Source organism: Pinus tabuliformis, chromosome 5_2 (genome assembly GCF_031772625.1).
Source record: "Pinus tabuliformis cultivar Carrire ecotype Pingquan chromosome 5_2, CPIR1, whole genome shotgun sequence".
In the NCBI taxonomy this organism is placed as follows: domain Eukaryota; kingdom Viridiplantae; phylum Streptophyta; class Pinopsida; order Pinales; family Pinaceae; genus Pinus; species Pinus tabuliformis.
In genome coordinates, this window is record NC_142306.1 from 39,664,339 (window position 1) to 39,677,381 (window position 13,043).

Below are 13,043 nucleotides of genomic sequence, written 5' to 3' on the forward strand. Positions count from 1 at the left end.
TCGCGAACTGATTTAGTATAGCGCGGTCCTTCTGCAGGGTCTAGGGGCACTACTACGTGGAGAGATTTCTTCTCAAATATCATTTTATTCTTCTTCAAATTGATTACCCCATTCGTTTTAGTAGCTCAATCAATCCCAAGGAGTTTAGGGTAGGGATTGATTTCATCCACAATCTCTATCACTTCAAAATCATCCAATGCACTCGCGCCCTCAATATCAACTGCCACTCCCTGCAATCTTCCCATGGGGATGACTTTCTACTAATTTTCCATTCTTAATTGAATCGAAGACTATTACAGTGTACGTCTCCCCATCCTCTCCCATGTATGTTTAGGAAAAGCATTTGCATTTGATCCCAGATCCAGAATAACTTGATCCATCTCATATTCTCCTATCTACGTAGTGAGCCTCATCTCACGCCTTGTTCTTTCCCTATGCTTACTAATATTTCTGACTACGTGCAGTCCATCAAGAGCAGTTTCCTTTCTGGCGCATTTATTTATCAACTCCTGCAGTCCTTTCATAGCCTTTCTATCATGTAGAAGCTTCATACAGGTCTCCAAGAAAGTAGTAAGCATGGAAGGATCCACTTCTTTAGTTGGCTTATCTTGACTCATTGAGGTAGAGGACTCAATGAAGCTTTTCTTTGCTTCCATAAATGTTTCCATTGCGTACTCTAGATCAAACCCCATCTCATTTAATGGTGCTTTGCGGACCTATTCACCTTCTTTAGGCTGCCTCCCCTTATCCTTGTCAGTCATCATTCCACTCTGTAGCACATTATTTACCTTAGGATCCTCCTCGTGAGGATGAACCCTCATCATCTATAGGTTCTGAGTTGGCTACTGAGGCTATGCCCCCTTTTTGCGTATCTTAGATAATAATATAGGGAAGTCCTTTGTCTCATTGTCAAATTGAGTACACTATCGGCATGACAGACATGTCAGGTTCGTACAGTCTCGCGCATAGTGTCCCCGTCCTCCACACTTATAACAAATGACCTGTCCTCGACCTCTACCAGGTCCTCCTCCACCTCATATTTGTTTGCGTCCCTGATATTCACCTCATGCTCCCCCATCGCCTTGGTCTAGAGGCTAGATTTCTGCTTGCACCCTATATGTCTGTGTTCTATCCATCATTAGCTCATAACTACAACAATTATGCTCATCATGATCCACCGATTGACAAAAGTTGCACAAGAGATGTTGTGGTGTCTGTACAAATTTCTGCATCAAATGGAAATTGTCTATCGCATGTTTTCTAGCTACCTTACAGATAGCACACCATAGTGCGGGCCTCGTACTTGGCCCTGCTTGAGCTTCTGAACTCAAAGGAATTGGTCCTCCTACTGCAACATAATTCATGAAGACTGGACAATGATATTTGTCGTGCCCGTTACTTTTGCACTTGAGGCACCAAACTTCTTCGTGCACTTCTGGCCGAGTTGTTCTATCTTTCTTCAGACTCTGAAATTCTATGCACAAGTTCAGCAACTGCACGTAAATCGACTAAACCCGTAAATTAACATCTTGCATCGGTGTCTCGTGCAATCTCCAGGGATTCTGCCTGGGTTCCAATCTTTTGCTATGACAAAGCAACCCTTAGATGAGGCAGGAGCGAAGCCACAAACCATTCACGGTGCTGCCCATTCGTGAGATTCATGTTTGCTTTGCAGATTGTGCACTTCAACCTCTGATCCAAATCCCAAGGTGTCTCATGAGGCTTCATCACGATCTCCATGAATACCACAATTGACTGAGCTTCATATTTGGGCCTACTAAATTCCTTATTTAGCATGGTATGAATATCTGCTAATGCAGCCGTGGGATTATCAGTGAAGTACTTAATGTACCATGTTAGTGAAAATTCCTGCAAAGCAGTTACCAACATTTCTTTCTTCATCTGATCATTTGTAATACCCTGAGCTTCCCATACAACCTTTGCGATGAACCAAAGTTGGTCCCGGTGCTTAGTTCCTGACCCCTTAAACATAAACAATTTTACTGAATTCACCATATTGGATGGTGGCGGAGGTGGCGGTGGTGTGGGTGAAGGTGTATGTAGTGGAGGTGAAGATGGAGGTGGTGTGGATGGATGAGGTATTTGAGGGAACCCTTGTCTTATCAGTTGAAAAATGCTCTGTGAAGAAGCCTGTGCTGCTTCCTTGTTGTCACTTAGAGGAGGTCCAATCAGTCAGCTATATTTAGGGTCTGTTTTCCGTCTATCCCTAAAGATCTTTCCACTATGCGTAGCTCCAAACATCAAGGTAGCTGCATAACCCGCTTTTCACACAAGAGCATCTTAATCCAAGTATTTAAATACCTTAAATACTTATCTCATGTTCCCTTGAAGAAGCGACGCTCTGCTTCACTGTAACTGACTGAAGTATTGACCGCGAACTCTATCACGAACCCTCCCATGATACGATCGAGCCAATGATCGATAACATGTGCAATCTTGTCTTCAGAGGCTTCTAATCTCCATATTCACTTTGGGGTCCAAACTATCAGACCATCAAGTCACCACCTTCCTTGGCCATCTTCCAATTTCGTAATCCACTCATATAATTCAATTGAGAAGGAACATAAGAAGATTTCATGTATCTCTGTGTACAGATATCTGTCCAACCACTATTCTTTCATAAATCGTGGACTATTATTATCTTGTGTCGCGAATTCATGGATATTTATATCCAATCAATATTCGATCTCCTTGTTAGTTGGATTCCAGTGATGTGACATCACACATCTTTTTATGCATATCCTGGTATCAGAAATAGAACCATTTGTTGGCTTGATGGGCCCTGACCTAGGTTCAACGTTAATTAGCCAAAAAAATCCCTACACTACTAGCCCTTTTAGCACCACTATGTGTGGCGTGAACTAAAGGCTCACCCGAAGTAGTATGGGGGGATGCAGGAACCAAGTTTCCGTACCCAGAGATGGTAGAGATGTCATTTAATACCCTAAATCTTCCTTCACACAGGTCGATAAGACCTTTAGGGATTATCAATATACTTCTCTTATTCGTCCTTCAAACCTCCGTGAAGATATACAATCATCCTTCGCGTACCCTAGGTGGGCGGATTAGACACTTACACACCTCTGTAATTATCCTTACTTCTGTTTTGACTCATATTAGCTTATGTATTGAATAACTTTAACATGCATTAACATGATATTCGTGTAAACATATATTCTTACTTCTGTTCATATAACAAAACAAACATACAGATTTGTGCGTAAATACAACATTAAAACATAGACCCAATATTCATCATAACATAATCATATGCATTTATAACATAAGTAAAACAGATCATACGCAGATAATTCCAGAATAATTCTCTTTATTTATGCTTCAGATCTTCTTTACAGACTCTAACCGCCTTGTGCACACAAGTGCAGGGGTCCGCGCACTCAGCTATGGACTTCTACCCTAGGCCTCTGTGCACACAACCGCAGAGCCTCTTTCGTACGCTAAGACTCTTTGCTATTAACTTTTATAGACCCATCAATGACTCAAAACATTTCAAGACTCAACTAAACTACTTTAGACTCTTTAAGACTTTCCTTTTTATACAATCCCATGATCTGTGGACCATAGGTGGATCTCTCAAAGCCGATACAAGTTACATAAAAGAAGGGCAAAAGCCCTTGTTGACTCTTTATATCTTTGTCTCCACAACCACAAAATGCGGAGACTTTACACTTTTTATTCAAAACATAGGCTTTCTGCCCCAAAACTTGGGCTTTTAACCCCAAAATTGACCTTAGGGAACTCGTTCCCAATGCCTGTGCTAATTGATGACAAACTAGAACTTTCACCAAGCCATAATGAAATAGACTAGTCTGATGATTTTCTCCCATATTTTGGACCTTATCTTTCATTTTGTTAGGCTTTTGTATAGATAGTAAGACAAGTTGAGTTACTGAACATTGGTGAAATACATCAAAAGCCTCATGTGGTATTGATACAAGCTTGAATACCTACCCTCACATGTAAAATATTTCATGATCAATTTCATGAGAGGGGCATATCTGTCTAACAAATGTCTGAATGGAAAAACATGTTTTGGAGCTGCTTTATATGGTGTTTTCAAGTACATCTTGCAACTTTGAAGGTCAATATCTCTTTTCTTGAACCAAATTTCTCTAGTGTTTGGAATCCCTGTGGCTATGGAGATAATTTTCCTTCAAATAGTGAACTCAACTCCTTCTATAGTCACTTTATCCCTTCTTAATTTGGTGGCAAAAGCACTAGACATTTTATCATGAAACTTCAGTTGCTCAATTCTCTGGAAAAAGGAAAGACAACCTACATCTTCAAATGATTTTCTGATGAAAGGAGATGACAATATCTCTTGAGTAGAGGTAGGTTCATATCTGATGACCTTCCCTCCTCTATGTCTCTTTTGTTCAGAGGTTTCATATTTGATGATAAAACCTAGATCTATATGAGAATATCTAAGGTTTTACTTGTAGGAAAACAAGGGATTTTGATAGCTGTGAGGAAATTTAGGGAAATGAAAAGGACAAGGAACTGGAAAAATTCTGGGAAAATTTGGGAGGATAGTGAGGGATGTTAGGGAGCTAAGGAAGGTGGAATTTTAGAATTTGGGTGAGGGGAAGGGTTTCAAAGAAGAGAAACACAGTCCAAGGTTAGGAAAGTGTACTCTGGCTAGGGTTTATGTAAAAATGATGGAATTTAAGGAGGAGTTTGATAGAGGGTGTTTGGGAAGGTGTGATTAGGATAGGAGAAGGTGTATGAACATCAGATACAATTTTTAATAACAATTTGACCATGGAAATCATGAAAACTGTTTTCAAAACCCTAGGAGAGGGAAATGAAGCATATCAACATTATTAAGAGTTTACTTGAGCAAATGAAAGGCCACCAACCTGGATTTACTGCAACACAACTTGGATGTGATGAAAGAAATCACTGCAAAGAAGTTTGCAGCCCTTGGATGAAAAACACAGCAGTGCCAGGATTTGCGTAGCACAACATGAGGATTTGCGTAGCACAGAAGAGAAAATTGACTTTGGCATGCAAAAACTAATCCTTATCTGGAAAATTCAACTTGTTTGGTTGGAGTAATGTCTTGGAAAATGGAATGAGAAAATGGAGAGTGAGTGGGACTCTTTTATAACTTGTGGAAATCGATTTTTTCACTTACATGTGGTAGTGGACCCACCATCACTTTTCATAACTTGACTTTGATAATATAGCTTCATGACTTTATGAAAATATTTCATTCAAAATGAAATAAAAACATGATTTAAAAGTTTAATTGCCAGCTTAACTTTTACTACTCTATAAAATGGATTTCAATGGTGAAATGACCAGTTTTCAAAAATTAACCTTATGACCTAGTCGTGACCTAGCATGGGATTATTAGATGAAGTATGACCATAATGATTATGGGACTCTTCTAATACTAATTTGACTTGACCAAGATGGTATTATTTGACCATGGAAATGGAAGGAGCAGTAAATACTGACCTTCCTAACAAGTGAACAAATTTTTATTGAAAATCTATATGTGATCCAGGTGGATCTTCAGGGAGACACACACGACAAGGAGGACTCGGGGATGCTCAAAAAGCAAAGTCATTAGAATGACTTCATCCTAGGACCAAATCATAGATCTCGTCATCTTGATCGCAGAGGTGCAAATGGTTTGTTAAACCAAGCTCGTATGCAAAAAATCGAGCTCTTCAAAGTTTGACATGACAAGGAAAAAAGTGGGGCCCACATGGCAGTGCATCAAACGCTGACACATTGCAGCCTGTCATTGGCCTCCTAAATCTACACAAGCAACAAAAATCATTTTTTGGTTAAAACTATATAACAAAAATTAATTTAAAGTATAGTTACATAAACCATATCAAAACAAAATAAATTTTTATATTAACTAATATCAGATAATTAATATATAAATTATATATATTTCATATAAAACAAAACCCAAAATGGTGGCAACGAATATATATTAATTGGTTATATAAAATACCATATCATAAACGGATGGGTTATATTAATAACCTTAAGTATTTTTTTGTATGGTTATTGTAACCATATCATCAAACGCTCCAACTACCATGTTAAATGCCAACCGCCATATAATATGACGCTAACAATGGAGATAAGGGAGCCAACGGGGGTCGAACCCGCCCGGCCCATGTGGCCGGCCCCCAAGCGGGCGGCCCCAAAATACTATATACGCCAAGTTAAAACCTTTATGCGCCCAACATATATTAACGGCCCCTAAATAAAGCATGCGGAGTGGAGAAGGGTATGGTGGGCCGGCTGCCCAACGTGGGCCTGACCCAACCACCATTTAAATTTTAAATTGTTTTTGTTGGAGGGGTATAAAAAAAAGAGGAGGTGGGGATTGACCTCCTGAGCTCTTTTCTATTAAGCAGAAACTATTAGTGCAACAACTATTTGGGTAAATCCTCCCGCCAATATATTTAAATACTCATTTTTTTCCAGAGCACAGAAGGGAGAGATGACACAAATTTTGACGCAGAAGGCGGGCACGGTTTTCGAGACATTGAATAATTTTTAATGTAGGAACCATGAATTTTGCAAGAGGGCAAAATTTTCAACTTCTCATAAATTGACAAATTTTATATGGATTTTACACCTCTCTTTGCCACGAACATGATGGCGCTATCTATTTTTCAATCTGAGTTCTAGTGCTATCTGTTTTTACATCTTATAGTCAATTCCAAAATGCACGTGGAACCAAGATTTCAGCGAAAATAAGGAAATTTTCCCAAGGAGGTAAAATTTCACTTTGTGAGAATATGGTCGAGTTTATACTTGTTTTTTCATGATTTTCCACAGGGATCCTAAAGGTGAAATCAAATTTGACATCTGAACAGTGAATTTTCAGCTCATCCTTGAAATAGAATCTTTGAGGAATCCCGAGGGAATCTAAAAGATTTCTTGAGCTGAGAATTTTCAAATTCTTAGAATTCGGATTTTGGTCAATCATTTCAGCACTACTCGACACCACAAATCTGATGTTGTATTCAGATTTGTCTTTCTCCCATTTATTCTTTCAGTCACTTTTCTAAGTGCCAGTGCAGATGTCCATCTTCATGTGCGAACAGTCTTCTTCTTGCGATTGATGATGTGAGATTGATGTTTCAGCAAGCTTTAGGACTTTGAAAACCTTTGCTTCAGATGGCCCTTGGTTTTGAGGTATATGATGTGTTCATGTACTTCTTCTTTCTGCATTATGTTGTACAGATCCATGATTGATGTTGATGCAGGATCTTGTTTATTACATGTTGTCATGATTCCTTGCTTGATTTGATGCGGAATATTTCTATGTGATGTACTTTCTGTCATAACTCTTTATGTTATGTTTTGAGATCCCTTGTTGTATGTTGTTGGGATACTCTTGTTGTCATCATGCATGTGTTTTGCTTTGACATCCCTTTTGTGCCATGTTGGTGAGATGCGCACCATGCTTGTTTTTGTGTCACACTGATAGGAGTCTTTTGATTGAGAGTTTTAGCTGTGGAACATCTCTTAGAGACACTCCTGCGTGAGGGCATTCTTCCTTGTATGATTGAGACATCATCTCTGTGTACATCGTCTTTATTGACAACACATAATGCAGCAGCCTACACCATCTTGACACCGGTGCCTGAGACGTAGTCCCTCCTGGATGAACTCCATTATCAACGGATTTTGTTCTCATGTGCTGATGACTATTATGTTCCTGTTCTTTACAGTATGAATTGTATTTTTTAATGTTCTTTTAAAAAAAACAATTTTAACATATCACGAGAGTAAAAGGTCTTGGAAGGGTCCTTCTTCACACTCGTACCTAGATTAAGTGGTATCAGAGCGGTCTTTACATGTACGTGAATTGCAGTGTGAACAATGGAACCTGCAGTGACAGAGAATGAAAGAGCAATGTATGAGAGCATGGTCAACATTTCCAAGAGAGTGGAAATCATGTATAAAAATCTATAGAAAGAGATAGAGGAAAAGGAGTGATTGCAGCTTCAGTTGCAAGCCACAAAAGAGGTCATGGAAGAACTGAAGCAAAAAAAGCATAATCTCCAAATAGAGAATGATGAATTGAAGATGCGGCTACATGAAGAGAAAGAGGAAAGAAAAATTTTTCTATGACAACTGCAAGCAAAGGACGAGGCCTTGGAAAAGCTGCAGCGTAACACATGTGAGGTAAAATGTAGTTCTCCATCTTCATGTATGTTTCCTGATGATGATTTCGCTGTGTTTGAAAATCACACCACAGGAATTGGCTCCAAACTGCTGAAGAGAATGGGATATGAAGGAAAAGGCTTCAGCGTTAATGGCCAAGGCGTTGTCAATCCCATCCAAGTAGAGGAATTACGGTGTCGAGCAGGACTTTGGTATGTCGGGAAAGAAGTTGGGGGATGTGATCCACCAACAACAAATGATGAGCAGCCCTCATTAGTTCTTTCCAAATCAAAAGAGAAGGTAAAAGATGTTGATTTCCTTTTGATTTCATCTTTTGATAGTATGATGTCTGTTGGAGATTTGGAGATCCCAATTACAGGGACACATATGAGGCTCCTTACAAAGACAAGGCACGAGGAGAAAGAACTTGGTGTTAATAATCAAGGCATCACTCAACCTTTAGAGGTTATGCATGAACGTCAATTTGCAGGCTCGAGATATGCTAGAAGAGAGTGCTCAAAGGTGTTAGAGTTGTCCGAGACATCGTCGAGGAAAGAGAAGGATGGGAAAGCATCCCAATCATCCCATGGCAATTTCCATCACAAGGAGAGAGCTGAGGCAAGCTCTCATCGCCACACTAACATCAAAAACAACAAAGGAAGGTATAACCATTTTCAATCTTCAAATGTTCATTTTGATTATGATCATGTTGTTAATAATGAACGAAGACAAAGGCATCGAAAAACATGCACTTTTGTGGTTTACCTAACCATACCTTTTCCAAGTGTTGGAAAAGAATGGAAGCACTCATGAGGCGTGAAAAACCCTCTCAACCGCATAAAAAGAAACAGGTTAAGCAGATATGGAGGAAGAAAACATACTGCAATCATAGCGACAGAAATGGCCATCAAATAGCCACTTGCTGGAAGCTCCATCCAGAGCAGCACCTTAAAGACAAAGTGTCGATGCGTGAACTAGGAAGAGCGGTTGTTCAACAAGCAAAACAACCTCAAGGAGGTGACCCATTCACATTGATCAGTGAGAAATGGCTTTTTTTGACATGATGTCATTTTATGGTCATTCTTTGTAAATCATTTGTTGCATTTTTAAAGTGTAAAAATGATAAGGTGTGTCACCATCACTTGGTCAGCAACAATGATGTATGGTCATGTTTTGAGTCATATTTTGAGTTGCATGTTAAAACTCTGAAAGTGATGTTATGTTTCCATCACCTGTCAAAACAATAGTGTCTGGCCTTATGAATGTAAATCATGTGTTGCAATGATGATGTGTTTTCCATCACTTTTTGAAGCAACCATGATGAGTTGGCCTTGTTGTCATAGCTGGAGTATTACATCCATCTTATTGTAAATTTGACCACCAAGTATGTGTTATAAACTCATGGAAAGTGTGGGACATTTGGGTCTTTAGTTGGTCATGTCATTCTAGCATGTATTTTGCAAAACAATGTACTACATGTTGTAGCGGTAACAGGTGTTGCCTCGTCGCTTAAGGCTCCGAAGAACAAAGGTGAAGGAGATGGAAGCGAGACCTTTTCAGGAAACTTGTGATGCAGACAGGGTATAGAGAAGATGCAAATTATTGTCTATGCTTTTGGAGGACCAAAAGCTCCTCAGTGGGGACAATCGATCCAGGTGGATCTTCAGGAACACACATAGGACAAGGAGGACTCAGGGATGCTCAAAAATAAAAGTCATCGGAATGACTTCGACCCAGCACCAAATCATAGATCTCATCATCCTGATCGCAGAGGTGTGAATTGTTTGTCAAATCAAGCTCATATGCAAAAGATAGATCTCTTCAAAGTTTGACATGACAAGGGAAAAATTGGGGCCCACAGGGTGCCACATGGGATCCCAGTAAACAAGTGGGACCCACATGGCAGCCCATCAAACACTCACACATGGTAGTCTGTCATTGGCCTCCTAAACCTGTACAAGCAACAAAAATCATTTTTGGGTTAAAACTATATAGCAAAAATTAGTTTAAAATATAGTTATATAAACCATATCAAAACAAAATAAATTTTTATATTAACTAATATCAAAAAGTTAATATATAAATGTAGAGCTTTGAAATTACACCTCTCCTACACATTTTTCCCAAACTTTTTCCCTCACCAACACTCCATAAGCTATCAGATATCATTGCATATTGATTTTAAAAGAGAATTTAAGTGGTTTTCTGACTATGTTTTTGTGTTTGCTGTTTGAACTAGATTTTGCTCATTAGGTGCGGAATCTAGTCACTTTCCGCAACTGATTCAACTTTCTTCAGCTCTTTTTGTTAAATTCTATGTTGCAGGTGTCACCAGGAAAAACAAGGCACATGGGCAAGTTAGAAATGACTTGGACATGGATCAGGTCCTATTGGTTCAGCCGAATTCATCAAGGGAAGCTGTGGTCAACGGTGGTCCTACATAAGAGTCCTACGGCAGCCAGACTCTGTTTTCCAGCACGTGAAGGATTCTGAAGGATGCGTGGCCGTTCCTAACTCTCTCGGGTCTGTTGCCACCTGGAAACTGACCCATGACGAGAATCTAATAGCCACAGTTGATAGATTTAATATTTTTGACAACCAATACGCTAAATCCATGGACGTTGTCTTTTACATGTCCCCTGTTCACACAGTTCTACAAGAAAACAGTTATGTAAACTTTGTTATAAATAACACGTTTCTATAATGCATAGTCTTAGTCTTTGTGAATGTAATTTTTGTTGTTCAAGCCCACTGTGCCATGACACTAGTTTTATTGTTGTAACTGTGTTATGAAATATATGAGAAGACTCTGTTTCTACATGATTGCATGAACATAATCTTGGATTGATAGCCTGTTGACCGAGGCTGTGCAGAGGGCCCCTGTACGCTAAGGTTTTGTTTCTCTTGTTGCTGTAAAGTTTCCTACATTGTTTTCTTATTTCCATTTGCATATATTCCACCTGTGTATATTTCAATTGTCATGGTATTAACATTCCACTTCTGTTCATGATTTTACAGCTTTGTATAACACTGATCAGTGCATGTATGTTTCAGGATAGAGTAGGCAGCTCGGGCATCAGCATATAATTTTCATAATGACTAATGACATGGGATTAATTTTTTGCTGACTTTGTTTTTCTTAGTTTTTAATTCCAGTTCTATTTTGTTGATTTCAGTTTTGTTTCCTTGCTTTATTAGTGCAATTAGATATTAAATTGCTCATATCATTAACGGTTACCTCCGAAAGCCATAGCTAGACTAACTGGTGAGGGATCAAATTATGAATGTGTGATTTGATTTTAGTTTTACTTTTCGGAAATTATATATTAAATTGCTCATATCATTGATGGTTACCTCTGAAAGCCAAAGCTAGACTAACTGGCAAGGGATCGAATTATGAATGTGTGATTTGATTTTAGTTTTACTTTTCTGCAATTAGATATTAAATTGCTCATATCATTAATGGTTACCTCCGAAAGCCATAGCTAGAGGGATCGAATTATGAATGTGTGATTTGATTTTAGTTTTGCAATTAGATATTAAATTGCTCATATCATTGACGATTACCTCCGAAAGCCATAGCTAGACTAACTGGCGAGGGATCGAATTATGAATGTGTGATTTGATTTTAGTTCTACTTTTTTGCAATTAGATATTAAATTGCTCATATCATTGACGGTTACTTCCGAAAGCCATAGCTAGACTAACTCGCGAGGGATCAAACTATGAATGTGTGATTTGATTTTAGTTTTACTTTCCTTGCAACTCTTGATTTCTTTGAGTGCAGTAGCTTAAATTATTTTTCTGTATTTAGATAGCAGCAGAGATGATGGTTTCATGATCAGTAGTTCATTACTTACTTGTTTTAGATAGCAGCACATCTTCCATTCTTGTTCAAGAATTATTGTCATCACTAGTATATTCTAAGATCTTCTGAAGTGTTAAGTGTTGGAAACCATTATAGAGGACATAATTGCCTAAAATCTATATCCATACTTGCCTTCTAGAAACTTAGGAATAGGATTTTCATTCACATTAGGAGAATAACAAAGATAAAAATCCCCAAAACAAAATAAAAATCGAAAACGACAAAAATATAAGAAAGAGGCTATCTTGCACATATAGTGCACCAGGCTTCATCAGTTTACAACTCCCGGATTGATAATTAATGTAGCAATTTATGACACACTAAATTGACCAAACATTTTGGCGCCGTTTCCGGGGAAGTGTAACTAGGTAGCCAATCTCTTAAAAAAAAAGAAAAGGGAAAAATTGATAACTTCTTGAAGTATGCTCTCCTCTTGCAGCTAGTGTGATCCGAAGGAACAGAAAAGAGAGTTGTTAGTTTAATAATTTCTTGATTATGCTCTCTTCTTGCACCTAGTGTGACCTGGAAGATCAGAAAGAAAATTATTAGACCAACTTGAAAAATAAAAAAATAAAATAATAAAAATGACATGCATAGAGTAAGAGATTCTAGGGGAAGGTTTATAGCTAGGGCCAAAAGTCCTATTTTTACAACTCCAGCTACTTCAAGGCATAGACAAGATACACCTCCATCATCTCCAACTCGCACTCCCAACCTTAGGATTCCTGGAATTCAAGGGGCAACAGCTGAATTAGGAGACTCTCCCACACTATCCATCAAATCTGACCCAGGAAAAGAACCTTTCTTCACTTCCACAGGGGAACATATTGTAATCAAAGAAGTAGAATCACCTGAAGAAGAAGAGGGAGAAATTCCTCCTCGTTCACCATTAATAGAAGAACTAGAGGACTCTGAGAACTTTGAGGAAATTATCATGACAGAGGAAGTAGTAAACGGATTTGGAGGAGGGGGTATAGGTAGAGGT

At 38.7% G+C, this 13,043-nt stretch overlaps 1 pseudogene; it reads right to left on the bottom strand.

Moving 5' to 3' along the window:
* Positions 1-1,486: 1,486 nt before the first annotated feature.
* The window catches only part of LOC149157507 (homeobox-leucine zipper protein ATHB-8-like), a 95,415-nt pseudogene continuing 83,858 nt past the window's right edge, over positions 1,487-13,043 (bottom strand).